General features: G+C 38.3%; 1 long non-coding RNA gene across 1 annotated transcript; it reads right to left on the reverse strand.

The window, feature by feature from the left end:
* Nucleotides 1-2,757: 2,757 nt before the first annotated feature.
* LOC119990562 lies at nt 2,758-4,281 on the reverse strand. The gene is made up of 2 exons (XR_005466066.1): nt 4,091-4,281; nt 2,758-2,881 (listed from the first exon to the last, which is right to left on the reverse strand). It is a non-coding gene; the product is annotated as an uncharacterized LOC119990562 (long non-coding RNA).
* Between the last annotated feature and the right edge of the window lie 2,371 nt (nt 4,282-6,652).

The raw sequence follows: 6,652 nt of genomic DNA on the forward strand, positions 1-6,652 counted from the left end.
AGTGACTGTATCTACTCAGCTCGACCTGCAAAATTACAATGTAATTCCAGTCTGGATAAATAAAAAATAATGTAATTACAATCCATGTATTCTCAAAACGGACAATTGACACTAAGAGTACTTTGGACAACTTAATTGTAAAAATGTCATGGGTCTTTTTAAAATTGTAAAAAAATGTAATTTAGGGGTAATTTGGTCATCTGGCTTAAGATATTTTTTGATTTATACTTACAATACCATTCTTCTTCTCTCCTCTTTTCTTCTTTTTCTTCTCTCCTCTCTTCTTCTTCTCTCCTCTCAAATTCCATTTGGCTTTTTATGAAGCTTTGTCATTGATACTGTCACAAGAATCATCTTATCCATCACAATTCCTGCTTTGTACAACAAATATGAGGAGCATGTCGATAAATATTGCGGTATGATTCATAGGAAATTTTTTTCTCAGCACTATAAAATACAGAGAGTGAGAATTGATTAAGTGATCCTTATCAAATTGATCGGAATGACTATTATTTAGTCTTGTTTTCTATTCGGAATCAGTGTTTTCAGACTCGAACCGGCCTGTCGGTTGAACCGTCAAACTCGTGAACCGGGGATTTTCACGGGTCGATTCATACAATCAGACCGTTTAAGTATTGACCCGTAGCAACTCGCGAGTTAATTAGTCAAAACCGACGACCCGTGAACCGTCCGGTTTAGTAAAAAACCACTGGTTTACGAAATTACCATAAGGTCAGCTTTTTTTTTTTGTTACTTGAAGATGCAGGGCCAAAAATGTAATTTTCTTTTCAAACTTGAACCCACCTACCCTCTTCACAGTTGGCACGAATACACTCCACTCTCCATCACCATAGACTTACCCAACCGTGCAATCATCCGGGCTCCGGCCGACTGTCGCAGTCCACAGTCCCGCACAGTGGTAGTTCCGCCACCGACTATCCGACTCGGGTGGCAGGGGTCTGCTGTAATAAAATTACAGCAGGCCCCGCTGTAATGACACTTTTAGACAAAAAATTTTTTTATTTTATTTTAAAAAAATTATAGATGTGTAGTTTACGATCTAACGAATCCAACGGTATATTTTTTGTTCGAAACAAAAATCAAATTCATCGTGATCCAGACACCGAAATGTTTTGAGTTTATATCCGATGGTCTAAAATTGTTAAGCATTTTTCATATAGCATATGATTTTTGTTTTGAACAAAAAATATACTGTTGGATTCGTTAGACCATAAACTACACATCTATAATTTTTTCAAAATAAAATAAAATTTTTTTTTATCCCAAACTGTCATTACAGCGGGGCCTGCTGTAATTTTATTACAGCAGAGCCCCGGCACCCATCCGACTCAGGTTCTGCTTTCGGGTGCGCAACCCTCTTCAATCTTCCTCTGTCTTTAGGTTTTGCTTTTGAGTTTCGAGTTTCGACTTCTTGGTGTAAGTACAGGGGACCTGGATCTGACTTGCAAAGAGTCGTTGATGGTTAATTTGATTATCACGAGGTGCTTGACTGAGACACTGAGTGTGGGAAAGGCAGATTATTGAATGGATATGAAAGAGAGTGGACGATGAACAATTAGATTGAAGACACGTGTGGGAGCCTTTAAATTTAGAAGTAAAAAAGCAAGGCTATTTGTGGAAGACTGATTGTATATTATATACTCCCTCCGTCCCATTTTAATTGTCCTCTATTCTTTTTTGGGATGTCCCAAAATGCATGTCCATTTCAATTAATTAAAACTACTTTCATATATTTTTCCCATCTTACCCTTATTTACCCTTAAATTGAAAAGTTAATGGAGTGAATTCCCAAGGAGTCATTAACATCTTAATTGTCCTCTATAAATGAAGGTATAAATGTCAAATTAAGGGGAGTAATGCAATTTCTTAAACTGTGTATAAAATTGAAGAAGACAATTAAAATGGGACGGATGGAGTATAATATATTGTAACCCAAGGCTACTCTGATACTCCACCAATGTTTTGGCACTTTATGTAGGTATTTCATTTTTAAAATTTTTTGATTTATTTACATTGGTAGTATGTAACTATATATAGTATATCCAGTTAAATATTTATTATTTTATTATTTATTAAAAAGTGCAGTTCAACCTTCATTATAACGGTTGAACCTCGAAAACCTTAAACCTTCAGCCTTGACGGTTTGATTCACGAGTCGGTTTTAAAAATTATGTTCGGAATGACTCTTATTTAGTCTTGTTTTCTATTTTTTGTTCTTTTTTCTTCTCGTCTAATAAGCAGAAGAAAATTTAGGGAAATTGGTATTGTACAGCTGCAGAGATGTATCATTATATTATCACCAACACCAAAAATCCATTAAAAAGATACAATTGAACCAGTATGCATATTTCCTCTTCCTAATTACTTTTTCTTTCTTGATTTTATTTTCTTGGTTTGTACCTCTCTTACTTTGTCACGCCCCGTTTCGGGTGGGGTCTTGAGATAGAAACCACACATACAAAATTCGACGAACGTGGCGCAACATTGTAGTACAATGAGCACCAATCTGCACACAAATCAACAATTGTCCTAAAGAGGACTCAAATGTCACTAAGCCTCCAGAAAACTACGCTTTCATACTATCGCTTTCATACTATCAAATAATTAAAGACCTCAATGGTCAATCTCAAAAGAAAGTAGCAAATCATCTAACAAAATCAGAAAAAAAAACTAGAGCTCGATAGTCAATATCGCGGCGGAACCAAAAAATAGCTCAAGTAAATGATGACTGAGAAGTATGCCGAATTTAAATAGTTTAACAAGTCCAAGTCCTAATAAAGACAAGAAATATAAATCTAATAGACACAGACTACACTGCACTGTCACGTCTCCGGCAGCCGATCCTGAACATCCTCCTGACCTGAGGGGGAAAGAAGGAAAAGAAAAGAAAGGGGTGAGCAGAAGGCCCAGTAGGGAAATAAAATTTAGAACAATAAACAAGAAGATAGAACTATAATACCAGAAGGAACCGTACTAGATTCAGGGCCCTATAAAGATTTACAACGCTCAAAGTGTCGAGAGAATATCAACTTGGCACATAACAAGAATATGGATAAACAATCGCAAGGAAATTGTACCAATATGCATCAATGAATGCAATTTACAACATATATATACATTTAAATACTGTATAGATTTAAAACAACACGTGGAACAATCGAGGCACACCGAATGCCGAAGCACTCGTTGACCATGTGTATACAAGTACACATAAGGTCACAATCACACACACAAGGGAGGATCCATTTAAGGAAAGTGTACTCCCAAACAACAAGGATATCCGGACACCTAAACCGGTAGTGGGTTGTACACCCCATACCGAACAATGTGATACAACAACACAACCAACAATTGTCCACAAAACTTGGCTCAATATATCTCACATTACAATACAGTTCAAAATATTTACCAATGATTTAATTTTTTATATCATTACAAGAACTTACTTTAACAACAACAACAGTACAACTGGGTCGTACTCAAAACGGTTTACAATACAATTTTCCAAAATCTCATCTTGCGGTCCAATAAACTGGGGATCCTCCTAGGAGTCGCACAATGTCCAGGCCAAAGCCCCGGCGTCACTCCTGACCCCTCATCCATTGAACTCCACAAGGGTGTAAAATATGCAAATTATTGGTTTTGAATAAATTTACAATTTTTCTCTTTAATGCATTAAAAGAATTTGATGCAAATAGATACAAATAAAAGTATTTATGCAATATCTTTGTTACGAAAATTCATAGTCAAACATGATGGATACAAGACGGTCTAAACCCACACAATGGCTTAGGCCATAACAACATATCCATGGAGGAAGACAAAGAATAACAATTATCCATGGACAACAATCAAACAATTGTAGGAACAAAGAATTTAAGAATTTAAGAGGTTCCTACAATGATTCAATACAAAGCATAAAAGAAATTATTAAAGAGCGTAGAAGTTTTCCCTACAAGAATTAAATAAAAGATATACAAAGAATTATTAAAGAGGGTGGTAGTTTCCCTACAATGATTTAACAAAGTGCATAGAAGGAATTATCAAGGAGGGTAGAAGTTTCTCCTACCTCTTGTAGATACAAACTTCACAAGCTCAAACAATAAACGTCAAGTAATATCCAATGAGCCAACCAACTTCTAGAGACCTTCAACGATAGTTCCAAAATCAGGTGGTCGACCGGCGATTGGAGGTGACTGGTCAGAGGTGGCTGCAAGTGAAGTTGAGATGATGGTGGATGAAGAGGGTACACGGCAGAGTGAGGAGAATAGGAGAAAAGAATGTGTGATAGGGTTTAGTGTAGTTTGATCGTGCACTTTAGTATAGAATATATATATTTTATTTTATTTTATTTTTTCTCTATAGCTACCAGCTTCTCTGTCCAGCAAATATAGATTTTTTATTTTTTTTATCAAAAGGACCATCATGTCCTCAAGTTATAAAAGACTTACAACAACCCCTTTCCCATATTTACTACTATACCAATATTCCTATGATTTAATCCCATCCAATTTTAAGATTTCAAATTTACAATTATAACCTCTATAACCCTATGTGGCTCAAGGGATATTACCACTTAGGACATTTGTCCGTTTTAACAGACCCACAAAATACGGGATATTACATCCTTCCCCACTTAACAAAAATTTCGTCCTCGAAATTTATCCAACTTTCTAAACTTAAACACGCAAACACACGTTAATTACAGACCACAACATTACCTGTCTACTACTCGAGAATTCAAAACACACAAGAATTGCAACCATTCGGGATGTAACATTCTTCCCCACTAACCAAAAATTTCGTCCTCTATAAAAATTCACATACCTATTTGCGGAAACAATTCGGGATATTTCTCCCGCATTTTCGATTCAAGCTCCCACATGGCTTCTTCCACCCCGTGATGCTTCCACAAGATTTTAACCAAAGGCACCGTCTTAGAACGTAACGTCTTTTCTTGGTGATCCAAAACACGGATAGGATGTTCCACATAGGCTCCATCCTCCATCAAGTTCACCTCGGACCAATCAATTACATGTGACGTGTCCGGTTCATATTTTCGCAGCATTGACACATGAAACACATTATGCACCGTGGCAAGGTTTGGTGGAAGTGCCAATCGATATGCAACCTCCCCAATCCTATCTAGGATCTCAAATGGACCAATAAAGCGAGGAGCTAATTTGCCCTTTTTACTAAACCGCTTAATTCCACGCCTTAGAGATACTTTAAGAAACACCTTGTCACCACATTCAAACTCAAGAGGTCTTCTCCTCTTGTTGGCGTAACTCTTTTGACAATCTTGAGCCGCCTTCAACCTTTGTCGGACTAATCTAATCTTTTCGGTAGTTTGCTTAATGAGTTCAGGACCCAAAAGTGTACTTTCGCCAACTTCGGCCCAACATAACGGAGATCTACATGGCCTACCATACAAGGCCTCATAGAGAGCCATACCAATGCTACTTTAATAGGTATTGTTATAAGCAAACTCCACAAGAGGTAAATGCTCCTCCCAACTCCCTTTGAAGTCAAGAACACATGCTCTCAACATGTCTTCCAAAATTTGGATTGTACGCTCGCTTTGTCCGTCAGTTTGTGGGTGAAACGTCGTACTAAAACACAACTCCGTTCCCAACGCCCGTTGAAGACTTCCCCAAAATTGCGAAGTGAACCACGGATCTCGATCTGACACTATCGAACTAGGAATACCGTGAAGTCTCACAATTTCCTTCACATATAACTTGCTAAGTACATGGAGATGATTAGTTTTCCTCATTGCCAAGAAGTGAGCAGATTTTGTCAATCGGTCAACAATCACCCAAATCGACTCATGCCCACGCGGAGTTCTTGGTAACCCCGTAACAAAATCCATCGTGATATGATCCCACTTCCATTCAGCTACTGGAAGTGGTTGGAGCGGCCCTGCTGGCTTTTGATGCTCCGCCTTCACTTGTTGACAAGTAAGGCATTTGGACATGAACTTTGCCACATCCACCTTCATCCCACTCCACCAATACTGTCGCCGTAAGTCTTGATACATTTTGTTCCCACCTGGATGAAAAGCAAACTTGGAGTAATGAGCCTCCTTCAAAATATCATCCTGAAGACTCTTATCCTCCGGGACCACTAACCTACCCTTGTGTCTAACACCACCGTCAATACCCCGAACCCAAGTCTCGCGAGGTGTGATACATGACTCGTCCTTTGCCTGAGCATCTAGAACTCTTTGGATCAATTGAGGTCTAGAGACTAGGCTGCACAAACGCATTCTGCCTTCATTTTCTGTCGGCTGTAGCTTGAATTCATCAACAACCTCTAAGAGACTTAACTCTTGAAGTAACATACATGCCACTTGTCCTTTCCTGCTCAAGGCATCGGCCATAGCGTTGGCCTTGCCTGGATGATATTGCAATGTAAAGTCCTAGTCCTGAAGATACTCGACCCACCTGCGTTGTCGTTGGTTCAACTCCTTTTGCGTGAAGAGATATTTGAGACTCTTATGATCAGAGAACACCTCAAATCTCTCTCCATACAAATAATATCTCCAATGCTTCAATGCAAAGACCACCGCGGCTAACTCCAAATCATGTACTGGATAATTCTTTTCATGCGGTCTCAACAGTCGAGAAGC

Source organism: Tripterygium wilfordii, chromosome 22 (genome assembly GCF_013401445.1).
Source record: "Tripterygium wilfordii isolate XIE 37 chromosome 22, ASM1340144v1, whole genome shotgun sequence".
Taxonomy (NCBI): Eukaryota; Viridiplantae; Streptophyta; class Magnoliopsida; order Celastrales; family Celastraceae; genus Tripterygium; species Tripterygium wilfordii.